Here is a 14,608-nt window from a genome sequence, read left to right as displayed (position 1 = left end):
ACATGGAATATCTTTGGTTGCACAGGTTTTTTGTGGAAGTGAAGAGGACCAGGTGTTGGTAGGTGGCCATGATCACAGAATTGTGATGGCACCTGAGGTTGTCCGGCCAGCTGCACAGCTCCCTGCACCTGCCCTGCAGCCGGCGAGGGGACTGCTTGCCTCACAACCACATGCTTTGCCACCTTCAGTGTGACGGGTTGTTGAGGTACCGACCATAGGCATGCTTGCTGCCCTGCCTGCTGCTGGCCCCCCTGCTGCTGGCCCCCGTCCACATGAGCTGCCTGCTCCAAACCCTCCTGCTCTCGTCCTGGCCACTGCTAACCCCCCTGCTCCTGTCCTGCATGTTGCCGATGCAGCTTCACGGGCAGCTGAGCCTTGTGCCATGGCCAACTTACTTCCTGTGGGCCATGAAAGGTCAGATGGAATGGTGAGCCAGCAAAATAAATTAGATGATCTTTCTAGCGTATTCTTTGTATCACATCAGTCTTCAGACACAGTGGCAAGAATTTGTACTACCGCAGAGGGCAAGAGAGGCAAAGGATAAGACCTCTCATTTAGTGCAGGTAGACTAATATATGCACTTCTCGGTACTCCAATATACTGTAAAAGCTCAGCCAAAAGAAAGCAGTCTAGACTGCAGATAAAATTTCATTCATAAAGTGCAGGAATGTTTCAGGTGTGAGAGCCTCAACATGGGAAACAGGGACCAGTGAAGGTTAAAAAGGGACGTTTAATATACGTCTGGCGGGTTCGCCTGCCCAGCAAAAAAAACGGTGCGCCACGGGGGTGGTGGCGCGAGCTTGGGGTCAATCGGTTTTTTTTTTTTGCGAGGGCACTAACACTGGGACAGAATTTGTTATGACAGATAGGCTGAGTAAGGAGGGCATCAGCTGGTCATCTCAGGGTATGTATGCAGTACTATGTACACCGGTCTAAGCAGTGCTTATGCTGTGTGAATGCCCAAGCAAACCACAGTGTCTTCAAAAAGCCATGCACATGCACCTGTCACTTCCCAAGTAACTCACACTACTATTGAAAAGGTCCCTAAAGAGGTTTCCGAGGGCACTTATTTTACGACAATAGCCATATATGGCTCATTTTTAGTGGTCAACGCAGTGTGACCATGTGTCCATGTTAACGTTGGCCGTTAATTTTTATGCTTGACCTCCTCACCATCTCACTCGCCTTTCATTTCACCCTATTCCTGTCCCATCCCCCCTCCGTGCCCCCTTCTTTTCTTCCTCTCCTCGTTTCCACGTATGATTGCATGTTTGTGGCCTTTAGTCCCCTGGCTCCCCTTCCCATCCTTCCCTCCTCTATCTCTCACGCGGTTGTGTGTTCAGAACTTTTGACCTCTGATCTCAACCTGGGATCCTTGGCCGCCCCTCCTCACCCTCTTCCCCATTCTCCTCTCCACTCCTTCATCGTTTCCCACTCACCTCGGTCTCCTCTTCTCTCTGTCTGCTCTTCCTCTTCCCTCTGTCCCCTCCTTTTCCCATCTTCTCTACCTACTTGCCCCTCCCCGCTCATCTCCCCTCTATCTTCCTCTTCCTTCACGCTCCCCGGGCCACCTCATCCTCAGTCCCCTCTCCTTTACGTCCCCCTTGCCCTTCCTGCTCCCTCCCTTGCACAATCATGTGTTTGTGGCCTTCGGTCTTTATACTTGACCTGGTCCTCCCTTCCTCCATCTACCTCTTTGCTCCTTTCCCCTCTCGACCATGCACCTCCCCCCTCCCCTCTTTTGTCTATGAGATGACGGCTATCGCCGGTCATGTAATTTGCAGTATGTTGCAATAAGGTGCCACCTTTTGTTGTCATAAAGAGTAGAGCAGGGGTCAGCAGCCCGCAGTCCGGATCTGGTCCGCTAGGCAGTTTCATCTGGCACAAGGGACAATTTTAGGGATGCCCCTTTCCCTTTTCTTCTCCCATCCTTCCATATGCATACAATGTTCTGGGACCATGCGACAATTTCGACCTGAGACATCTTGTAAAGCTTATACATGGGTTGCATGTGACGTCAATCAAAGGGTGCTCTGATGACCACCAGAGAAGAGGGCAAAAAGGAGCTCTCCTCTTATCAGGACCCTCTTTTGTGCCTCCCGGATTTGCACAGGCCGTCGCTATTCTCCTCCCAGCAGATTAACCCTTCACTCAAAATTATTACAAAAAAGGCTTTCCTCTCCTCCTCTTACATGGTGGTCAAAAGTATGCAATGTGACGTCAGTGCAACCCATAGATACTACAGCATGTTCGTAGAAGTAGCTCCTCCCAATAACAACTTTTCAGATTACATTAGCAACTTTAATTTATGTGCATGTATTTTCCAGTATCTAGCACCAAACGTCACACTATAGGGTATTTAAACGAAGAAACCATCTGTTTGTTATTTATTTATTTACTTACTTGCGATGCCTACCAACAGCCAAAAGCCTAGGACGGTAGAGCATCATACTAGTTTGACAGTGGCTTTTTCTCTAGTAGTTGCTTACTACATCACCGGGCCAAGTTGGAGAAAGGGCCTCTCCATGTCCATCCCGCTCTTTGTCCGACTTGTTGACCGGACATCCGACCGGACATCCTTATGACATCCTCAAGATGGCTGTGTGTTGTCTGGTTAGAATCCCTCAAACCTTTTCTTGCCCCTCATTTATGAAACTAACACTTTTTGAGTCAACCTGATTAACCAACCAGTTATTTTTGGCTAGGGTCAAGTCATCAGTGCAACCATCCAGTCACTGTAACAACGTGAACTCGCGGCCACTAGCCAGAACTTCTATGCAAAACAAGTGACTTCTTATGGAAGCAACGTGACGGCGTCCTTGTGATCATGTCGCTTCGCTGTCCTGCTTTGCCTTGTAGTTTTAACTGGCAATCAACTGCATTTTTCACCCTACGCCATCGGACGTCATTCCTGCTCGCCTTTACCCGCTGGCTTGCACAACCACGCACGCAGGTCCGTAGGTCTAGGTCGAATTCCTATCAACCTGGCTGGTAACCCCGGTAGGCCTACTCCGTACGGTAATCGCATCGGCTCCCTGTGCTTACTTTTTTGCTGTTGTGCTCTGTCCACCTGCGCGGTACATCTCTATTGGCCAGCAGCGACATGGAATCATAAATGGGGCCCCCGGGGGCCTCTGTGCAACAGGCTGTAACAGGAGAGTGTGCAAGACGGAGGCTGCGGTCTGCTGCGATACATGTGACAAGTGGCACCACCCGAACTGCGTTCTTCTGTCCCTCAGCCAATATCGAAGACTAGGGAGCAGTGTTGATCCTTGGCACTGCTTCGGGTGCACCTTTGAGTTCACAGGTGCCTACGTCTCCGACGTCTCCTACCAAGCTCCGTGCCTCCCTTAACCGTTGCCACGGGTGCGACTGGCGCTGTCGACTTGACCCACTCTTCAGGCGTAAACAAGGGCTTGACGCTGTGGTACAGCAACTGCCGCAGAGACAAAAACAAGATTCTTGACCTCCGAGCTACAGTTGGTTCGCTTCCACGTCCTACCGTCATCCTTCTGACGGAAACAAGGCTCGTCTTGGTATAAGGACAGCGAACTCTTCGACACATCCCACAAGGTGTTCCAGAGGGACAGACACAGGAGGGGTAGTGGTGTCCTTATCGTCACACTGTCTGGCTTCTCGGTAAACCGCAGAGGTGACCTGGGGTCCCCAGACATAGAGGTTGTCTTTATCAAAGTGATCCTTCCACATGAGACTGTTCTTACTGTTTGCGCATATTGCCTACCTAATCGCCGCGAAGAGTCCCACGTAGCATCCAATGTCATGCGAACATTCCCTGAACGTTCTGAATGTTGAAGAAACGTCAAAACACCATAAGGAGCGTTTTGGGAACGTTCGTATGCGAACATTCCCTACAAGGTAAGCTGCTCAACATTCTAGGAACGTTCGTTGGCGAACATCGGCATGCACAATGTTCTAAGAACATTCGTTAGCGAACATTCGGATGCACAATGTTCTCGGAACGTTCTTCTTCGAACATTCTAATGTGCAACATTCTTGGAACGTTGGCTTGCGAACATTCCTAGAATTTTCGCAGGTGAAGCCAACTTAACGGAGCTCTCACGCAACCTGTGGTTTGAAACACCATTCAGTTCGATGAAAGTTCGCGAGCGAACGTTCAAAGGATATTTGCAAGAGAACCTTCAATGAACGTTGTAAATGCGAACGTTTTTTAATTGCGTCACGCGGGCCGGACGGTCACGCACAGCGGAACTGAGAGCACAATGTGTTTTCTAACAAGCATTCGCATTCACAACGCTCATTCAAGATACGATGAACTACGCACTTCGACCTTTCAATACCTAAGAAACGTCCTCATCAACCGATTCACATTTCGTATCACAATAGATGCAACACATTCCAGAACTGCGACCGCTTGCTTGCTCGTGCAAATGTCTCGTGACACTGAAGTTGAGACGTGGAACGCACAAGACACACCGAATATTAGCACAGGCGAAAAGGTATTCACTACCTCGCTCGTTTATGCTGAGCATAACTGAGCAGAATACTTGGCGGAGCGCGTCTCCGCAGTTAAAGAAAAAAAAAATTTTAACAATGTTAAAACTAACTAATTACTCTGTTAAAATTGTGTTTACTCGTTTTAAATTATGTCTGGTTTTATCTTTACGCTCGATACCATATTTCGCTGCGGGATTATTGCCGCTTTTTCGTGGGCTTTTGTGCCTTTGTCGTCGCCATTTGCTTCTCTCGGGCTCTGTGGCGGTTGCTTTTGACCTCCTTTGTTTTCAACGGTAGCGTTTTCACGAGGTGAATTCAGGCTGCTGCTGGTGCCGACGGCGTGCGCAAACGGTAAGTGTAAATATTAACTTCCCAGTCGTTGCCACATTTATTTTCGTGTGCTACCACACCCTAAGTGCTGGCTCAGAGAACACGACCGGAATACTTTGAGCGTAGGTCGCGTTGTAGAACACGGATCCTAATAGGCAATTCTCACCTCTTCATGCCCGTTTCGATTTTGGTAAGCATCGTACCGGCGTGCGTTAGTTTATCACTTGTATAGTACGTAATGCAAGTTAAAGGCCCGTTCCCACCGGCGATACGGTCTAGTCGCGCAATAACTTTCATCGCAAAAGCGACCATCGTGGGCAAAAAGCGACGCGATTTGAGCAGTCGCTTGCTGACCCGACTTTCTGCGATGCGATCTAGTCGCGAAGTGACTGAGCCAATCAAGGTAGTTTGGAGCAAAAGTTTTCGAGGAGCGACTCGCCAGCGAAGGCGTTGGACTCGCTCATCGCGCACGCCAGTGTGACCATCTAATTTTTTTTTACGATGCGATCTAGTCGCATCGCGCGACTGCTAGTCTTCGATGTCTTGATCCCTTCTCCAAAATTACTGAAAGTGACAATAACGGGTCTGATTGGGTTGAGTTTCGTGCCTCGAACTTGTCAGGTGCATCATCCGAGGTATCATTCCTGCGTTACCTTTGGTAAAAGAAGGCATCAAAGCCGAACGTGCGCACTGGTTTAATTATTCATGTAGTAAATACAGCGTAGAGACATATCGCCCATTCTGTATGAAAGGCAAGCATCGCGCTGTTTAAATATTTGTACACACCAATATCAGTTCGCACGTGCGTACTGCACGTACACGACATCACCTTTTTTTTCCTTTCTGCTAAAAGTGCGAAAATGAGTTGGTTGATTGGGAATGGTTTTCGCGCGCTTTTATTGGCATATATATTTATACACGTGGAAGCGCGAGCTAGCATGTGTCGCTCGAAAGAAGCGATAATTTAGACAGTCTGTCTGCTATCCAAATGGACAATACGTCTCTATGCTGTAGCCTGGCCGTCTTTGACATGCATCGCACAGTCGTTTTACACGTGATTCTGTAATAGAGAATATGACAAATTGCATTTAACCTGCCTATAGCATATTCTTTCTTAGAGTCTTTCTTTTTTGTCTTGTAGATGGAGAGAACTAAAAGGAAGCGGCGATTTCAAAGCCGGCAGAGCTGCAAAAAGGCCAGGGAAGAAATTGTTCAAATATACTCTAACAAAAATGATAATCTGGGCGGTACTTCAGGTGCGCAGTCACCATTGAAAAGTTCCGAACAGCCTCCGGCTGTTCGGTACCTTTCAAGCAGAATACTGCTCAGACTGCTCCATATAGAGCAGAATACTGCTCTATATGGAGCAAAATACTGCGCAGAGACCGTGTGAGGAGGCGGGTGCGAGCTCTTTGGGTGACTTGTCTGGGTGGGTAGTGTGCAATAACATGTCATTGAAGCATGTCAATATCCTGTTGAGCACTTTGAAGAAGCACCACCCAGAACTTCCAAAAGATGCCAGGACTTTGCTTGCTACTCCAGTAATGTCTCAAGTAAAAAACATTACATCGGGGAAATACTTCTACTTTGGTTTGCAGAACGCTTTAGAAGAGAGGGTTCAGAGTGGTCTAAGAAATCTGGGAAACCAGCTAACCCTGACCATCAACACTGATGCCCTCCCCATCGCCAAAAGTACATCATCGCAGTTGTGGGTCATCCTGGGGCTCCTCGATCAGTCGGTTGATAGAAGGCCCTTTCTTGTGGCGGCCTTTCATGGACATACAAAGTCAGATTCTTTGCCACTCTTCTTAGAAGACTTCGTGACCGAGATATCCCAAATGCAGGCTTCGGGATTTGTTTCTGGAGAAACAGCATTCGCTGTTTCAATCAAGGCATTTGGAATGGATGCGCCAGCAAGAGCTCTTATTAAAGCTATTAAAGGTCATGGGGGATTTTATGGCTGTGAAAACTGTGTGCAGAAAGGCATTTACTTAAAAGAGGTACATAAGGTCGTCTATCCTCTCACTGATGCTGAACTTCGAACGGACCAATCGTTTGCTGATAAAGAGCAACCGAACCATCACCACGCAGTGTCGCCGCTACTCTCCATCTGTCAAACGCTGGTGTCTTCATTCGCTCTTGAATACATGCACCTTGTGTGCCTTGGAGTGGTGAAGCGTCTGCTTGTGAGTTTTTCTTGGAAAGGTGTCCAAGGCCAAGTTAAGTCCCAGTACAAGACATCTCAGGCCCACTCATCTCATCAGGTCACAGCGTCATACTCCTGAAGAGTTTAGCAGGAAACCCAGGAGCCTGGATGAGGTGTATCGATGGAAAGCAACTGAGTTCCGCAACTTCCTCTTGCATTTTGGCTTGGTTGTTTTGAGGGACCACATGCCAGGCCCATACTACCACCATCTCTTAAAGCTGCATGTTGCAATAACTATCCCTGCACACACACGGCTTTACCTTGAGAAGAACCAAACTGCTGAGGAGCTACTTCTTTTGTTTGTCCAAGAAGCTGGTGGTTTGTATGGACGTGGGATATATGTCTAAAATAGTCATTCCCTTGTGCATGTCGCAGCAGATGCAAGGCAACATGGCTGTCTAGATAGCTTTTCAGCCTTCCCGTTTGAAAATCATCCAGGTCAGATCAAGAAACTGGTGCACTCCAGTCATCGTCCACTCGAGCAAATGATTCGCCGGACTGATGAGGGGACGCTTGCCAAAAGCTACCAAGTAACAAAGAAGCCGGGAACGCTATCATTAAAACACAATGAAGGTCCGGTGCCGACCAACTTTCACAACAATCAGTACAAGAAACTCCATATGAAAGACTACCTCGTTTCGACATCGCAAGGCAACAACTGTTTTCAGATGAAAGATAACGACATTGTGTTTGTAAAAAAACATACTCCAGGCATATGACGGTGCTATTACCCTATGTGGGGCTTACATAAAACGAAAAACAAACTTTTTCGAAGATCCAGTGGAGTCTTCAGAGCTGTGCAATTACCGTGTGTCCAAACCTTCAAAGAATTTGTACTGCTGGAAAGTAACTGATGTCGAGTGGAAATGTGCGTGCTTCCTTTTGGGAGAGAAATATGTGGCATATCCACTCCATCACCTCATGTCATAGGTAATTACCAATCAGTTCATAATCATAAAGTATTGAAACTAGACAGTGAGATACACTCTTTGTTTATTGTGTTTGTTACTTACCGACATACTTTTTGTTTCTTTCAGAACTATGGCGTATGAAGTGGTTGAGTTTAACGAGAATGGACAAGTAGAGGTTGAGACTGCTCTCAGTGTGTGGATTAAAGATGGTATGTGCTCGTGGCCACCACTTGATGGGAAAGCGATGAAAAAGGCGATAAGGAACTGTATCCCCCTGAAGGAAACTGGCCTCGATTCAAGGTCCTCCAAAAGGCTGATACTGGTATGTGTCCATATGCATTAAAATTAAAGGTACCATTAAAGTTTATCTCTGTGGTTGCAGCAAATCATCCCACATAATGATTCGGTAGATGCCTGTAGCAGTTATGATGTGTTGAGAAGGTAGTTGTGCTCCATCCCCTTAAGTTAAAAGTGCGGCAAAGTTACAGATATGAGTCAATTAAAACTTGTTGGCCTAGTTGGTTCATGATGCAGTCAAGAGGTTACAGATATGAACCTGGACGCTCTTGCTTTAATATGATACTGCTGCATGATTGATTGTACTGACAACATAACCTCAAGGTTTCATTCTGTGCACATGCGTTCTTATACTATGGCCAAATTAACTAAGCCTTACATGAGTTGAACCATTACTTTTGACTTCAGCAGATGATGCTGAAGGTTTGACGTCTCAGTGCACTGCTTTATTTTTTTTCCCAAGCACTTGGGAGTATATGAATCTAGGCCTAAAAGACAATATTTTAATCCCTTTCCTAATGTAATTATTGTCTGTGATCATATATACTTCTGCCGTGTTCTCGCAACGTGAGAATGATATGTCGTTAAGGCATATGTGCACAGATATCTTATTCATTAGACATAATGAAATCTGGTTAATGGTCTGGTTTGGTCTGTAACAGATAATATCTGGTTTGCTTCTAGATGACTTTGATGCGGCAGAACAAATATGCCGACGATTAGAAAATCACTAAGATTTGTCTGATGGCGGAGGAGGTAGGAAACGGAAACAACCAGCCAGGTATCCGGATTCGTGGGACGACTGTGAAACACCAGCACGCCCAAAGACCAAAATGAGTAGGTTTTAATTCTTTGTCTCTTTTCATAGAGTGAATAAACAGTTACTGGACAAGAATGTCTTACTAACGTCAATACAGACTACAAATTATTTCATAAAAGATAACATGTTGGTCGAAAGGGTGCAACAGAAAGAGTAAAACTATCCATTTAGACTTAAGATGGACATACTAAGCGGTGCAAGTCCATCATCAGTCTGGGTAGGTGTTTATATTTTTTCATGATTAATCAGGGACAATAGAGCATCACTAGTATGAATCAAAATGTTACAAATAACTTTTTGTTTTCGGTTCATTTCACATTTGACTGAGATATTTCGGCATATCTGTTTAGAAAGTGAATCGGTTTTTGGAATCGGACCTGTGGAACTTTTGTCATACTAACTATAAACTCGACCAGGACACAAAAAAGCCAACTTTACTTTGTTTCTTAAATGCAGTAATGTTTATGCTTCTGAAGAGCTAATGAAGAAATTATTTTTAAAAACTTGAGCCTACTCTGCCTGGCACATTTGTTCCCTACCATTACAAAATCGAAAAATGTGAGGCAGTTTGCGAGAACTGCTAAGGCCTTTTATAATCCCACTATCTTTCTGGAGATAGCAATTTCTAGTTCACTGTATTTTAGCAACGATAATCTGGCGATGAAATTGTCGATCATTAAAAAAAACAAGGGCTACTTAGACAGTATATACAGCACTCTGAAAAACCACCGGACGTGATCGCGCTGCAAGAAACTGGAACCACTCCCGTTCTCACCGGGCACAACACTTACACAACACCAGGAAGATCGCAGATAGCCACCCTAGTAAGTAAATTTCTCACAGTCCTCCAACACGACCTTCTGGACACAGGAATTACCGCGATACTCATAGAAATCCTACCGCTACGCAGAGGCGCACTCAGCACCTTCGTATTAAACATCTATCACTCGCCCGCCGACCGCTACGCCAGATTCGATGCCCTCTTCAACTGGGTCCTCAAAACGGCGAAAGGCCGGCTCATCATAGTCGGAGACTTTAATGCTCCTCACCCGGCATGGGGCTATCAAAAATCACAACCGAAAGGAGCTAAACTGCACGATACTATCAATCAAAACAGGCTTACGATCTTGACAGACCCCAGTCAACCCACGCGGATAGGCAACAGCATATCACGGGACACGTGCCCTGACCTCACGCTCACCTCCTGAATGCAATTGGCCGAATGGGAAACTTAGAAGAAACACTAGGTAGCGACCACTGTATCATATCTACCACAATACCAAGCGGAAAACACAGACTCTCCAAACGATAGCACTTACAGATTGGACAGCGTTAAGAAGTGCGCGAGAAAACCACGAACAGGCACCAAGACGCGACTTGGATCAATGGGTGCGTACGCTACAACAGGTCATCGACCAACACACCAAAACGATCACTCTCACGGACTAAACACCCGTGGTCGACACACGTCTACTACGCATGTGGGACGCCAGGCGCGGTCTCATGAAACGGTGGCGCCAACAGAAGCTCAACCGGAAACTACAACTTCGAATAGTCAAACTCACCGCTGAAGCGGCAGAATACGCGGAGGAGCTCACTCGTAGCAACTGGGGACAAACGTGCAACATGATGCAAGGCACACTGAGCACAGCAAAAACATGGAGCCTCCTGAAACACCTACTCGACCCCATGAAAAGCAAAGCAGCCTCCCAACATACCGCGCGGAAGATCATACGCCAGTACAACGGAACCGACGCCCAATTACTCAAGGAACTCAAGCGTACATACATACCAGGAACGAACTCCCCAGCGATCACAACTGAATACACAGGCACCAACAACCCCGAGCTGGACCGAGAGATAACACCGCAAGAAACCGCCAAAGCCATCCAAGAGCTCACCAGAAATACGACACCAGGGAGAGATAAGGTCCAGAATCGCCTGCTTAAGAGCCTAGATGAACCCTCAATAATAGCCCTGACCGACTATATCAACTCCCACTGGGAACGGGGGGACGTACCCAAGGGGTGGAAGCACGCGGAGATAATACTAATCCCCAAACCTGGCAAGCATCTAAGAGTCAGCACATTAAGACCGATATTACTGACATCGTGCTTGGGTAAGCTATATGAACACATTGTGCTCAATCGCCTGCAGCCGCACCTCGAGAGCGCAGGGGCTTACCCTCACACAATGTTTGGATTTAGAGCACACCTTTCAACACAAGACGTCCTACTCCAACTGAAGGAGGAGCTGTTAGACATATTATCTGCACACACACCGCAAGCCATCTTAGCACTCGATCTCAAGAGCGCGTTTGATAACGTCGGCCACAAACTGATCCTAGAAAACCTCGCCCACACGAACTGCGGCGAACGGATATACAACTATGGTAGAAGCTACCTCAGCCATCGCACCGCCACAATCGGTATTGGGTCACTGCGTACCGACACCTTCGACACCCCGAACCAAGGAACACCCCAAGGGACCGTCCTGTCGCCGACCCTATTCAATTTGGCCATGAACAAGCTCCCAGACAGACTCAATGCAATACCCGGCATACGCCACGCCATATACGCAGACGATCTTACTATTTGGACAACCAGGGGCTCGGAAGGAGAAAAGCAGGAGGCACTCCAAAGCGCTCTGGAAGCTGTACAGGCATACGCGCAGCTCGGCAACCTAACAATCTCACCGACCAAATCCGAACTCATGATCTTACAGAAGAAAACACCCGGGCCCAGCAAACCCAGCACTCATATAGAACTATCTCTCGACGAACACAAGATACCCAAGGTGGATAGCATGCGCATTCTGGGGCTCCACATGCAGAAGGATGGCAGTGCCACAACGGCCATCGACCACCTCACGAGATTCACAGGTCAAGTGATCAGGATGTTGTGCAGAATCACCAACCGCCATCGAGGCCTCAAAGAGGAGGACACGCTCTGACTGGTCCGCGCACTGATTGTGAGCCGGGTCACGTACTCCATCCCATACCTACCCCAGAACCCGTCGGAAATAGAGAAGATCGACATACTACTCAGACGAGCCATTCCTGGTAGAAATCCCTGAGCCTTCGTATGTGCTGATTTCAGATGTTTTATTTGTAATTTATTTTGATGTTGCCATTTGTCATTTATAATTTCCGAACCGGTTCAGCGCCCCGAACCGGTTCGCGAACCGGTTCGCGGATCGAATTAATCGAACCGGAACTGAACCGGAACAAAATAAATTTACCTGAACCTGAACCGTAACCGAACCCGTATTTTTTTTTCGGTTCGACACACTGGTATTTTCAAATCTTTTTTTTTTAATTTTTGCGGTAGGCAAAGGGTTAACGAAATGTTTGATGGGCCATGTTGCAATTGCAGCTTTAAAGGGAGCCATCATTAAAGGCCAACTTAATTTAAAAAGTTCGCGAACAAACAACGAGCTTTGAGCGAAAGTAACAAGGCGTTCGTTTTTGTTGTGTTTGTCTGTCCATTTTCGTTTCTTCCTCAAGCTTAATTATCTCTACCAACCCGCTCGTTCTGTCCTGAGATATTCATCGCTAAAATTTTGCCTTTCTTCACTTAATTACAAAAACTGCGCGCTCAAAGCGCGAATGAGGTTGTGCTGATATTGATGCGTAGAAGAATGACGCAGGTTGCTTTTGTCTCCTCGTCACTAACTCGACAGCGTTTCTTCGGTGGACTCGCCGGCGCCACAGATCAAGACGACTAAGTTACTATTCTACGTATTATTTTCATAACGCGGTTTCTGAATCAAGCGAAGAAAGGCAAACTTTTACGATTAATTCTGCGAACCTCGTTGCCTTTTCGCGAATTGTCGAAATTGTATTTGCCTTTAATAATGACTCCTTTTAGAACTGCAATTGCACCATGGCCAATTAAGCCGTTAATAAACAAGTTAACTAACAGATCTTGGTTCATTATTAAACATTGCAACGGTTATTATTCACCCATTCATTGTCCACCGAACCTTACAGATATAACGAAAGACGGCATCCACATATCTGCCACATTCTTTTTTTGTAAAATATGTAAAGTTCTGTAAAGAATAAAACAAAAACACCCTGAATGTCTGTGTGAACCAGATACGCCCCCTGTGGAACCATGGGTGTTTCCCTTCGAACACCCAGCTCAGGCGAGACTTACCTGGTTGTCAGAAAGCAGCTGTCGGTTAAATGTATTGTTGTGAGCGTGTAGGTTTCAGACGGTTTACCCTCAAGAAGATAATGCGCTGCATATTGTAACCATGTATGCGCTGCACATTGTAGCCATTATTTCAATGCCGTGCTGTAAACTATTACAACTTTTTCCTTGCCTGATCTACGTGTGCTCATGTTTTCTGCTCAAAATGATGTGAAATAGTTTCTTGTTTTCTTTAAATCTTATAAAGCATTACTTGTTCAGCCCACATTGTCTCAGTTTTTGGACTTAAGTTAAATGTTAAAACGCGTAATAAAAATTGTCACGGCTTATAAGCCACTTCTTACAAGTGAACGTCGGGTGATTCTCGGATGGTCGTGGCAGCCACGAAGAAATAGAAGATTCTCACCCCTTTGCGACCGTCGCTTGGGTGGTTCGTCGCATAAAAGGACACAAGAATGAGTGACAAGTGAAGCGAGCTGATTAAGGTCAAGAAAAAAAAGACGGGCAGAAAAGAAGACAGAGAAGTTAACCTGGGGTATTAAAAACATACTAAAACAATCTCGAACTTTAGTATGGGCTGTTTCGTTCCGTTATAAAATAAGATAGGGGAAAAAAAACGCTTCCGAGTTTTAGATATCCCTTTCAAATATCTAATGTTCGGCATTTGCGACCAAGGAAATGGGCATTTCATTTAAAATGCTCACCATCCGACAAACCGAAACCGCTTCTTCAAAGTCGCAATTGTTTTTATGTAAAGGAAGGGTAATGTAGCTTGTACCGTCCAATACATTGAAGCATCATGTTGCTAACGATCGTGCCGCAGCGTAACTGATGCCGCGGTACGACCGCTGGCAGGTTGTAGCTGTATCAGAAATCCTACGTGCACTCCACCAAAGCGGCACCAAAGATTCATATTTTCGCGCGTGCAGCCGCGCATGCGCACACCTTCCGGATAAGGCACTGGACGCGACACCTGTCGCGATCAGTACCACGCGCTTCAGGCGAGCCCCTTCGGTCCCAACACTAGCCAAGTATTCTAGTACACTGTAACAAAAGTACGCACCACATGGTGGCCAGTGGCTGACCGTTTTCCGCTAAGTATAGAGAAAACAAAAAAAAAAAGGCTGAAATTGGCGTTTTGGAGCAGGCTGGCGCAGGGAAGTGAATTGGCGCAGCGTGGCGCCATTGGCGCAGCGCTTCCACCCCTGAATACTCTTCCATCTTCCAGAGACATCACCAGAAAGTTTTAGCATGTTTTCGACATATGAGCATGCAAAGCAAGGACAGCAAGGAGTATTGCACATCCTGCGCAACCAAAACAATGGCGGGAAATATAAAATGTGCAGCTGCCAGTGTTGTCTGGCGCTCTTGCAGTCCAAACAAAACCAAAACAACAAAAGCAAACACTCGC

The sequence above is a fragment of the Ixodes scapularis genome, unplaced genomic scaffold (genome assembly GCF_016920785.2).
Source record: "Ixodes scapularis isolate PalLabHiFi unplaced genomic scaffold, ASM1692078v2 PGA_scaffold1__304_contigs__length_218370807, whole genome shotgun sequence".
Taxonomy (NCBI): Eukaryota; Metazoa; Arthropoda; class Arachnida; order Ixodida; family Ixodidae; genus Ixodes; species Ixodes scapularis.
The sequence above is the reverse complement of the archived record's forward strand: the minus strand, read 5'-3'. Positions refer to the sequence as shown.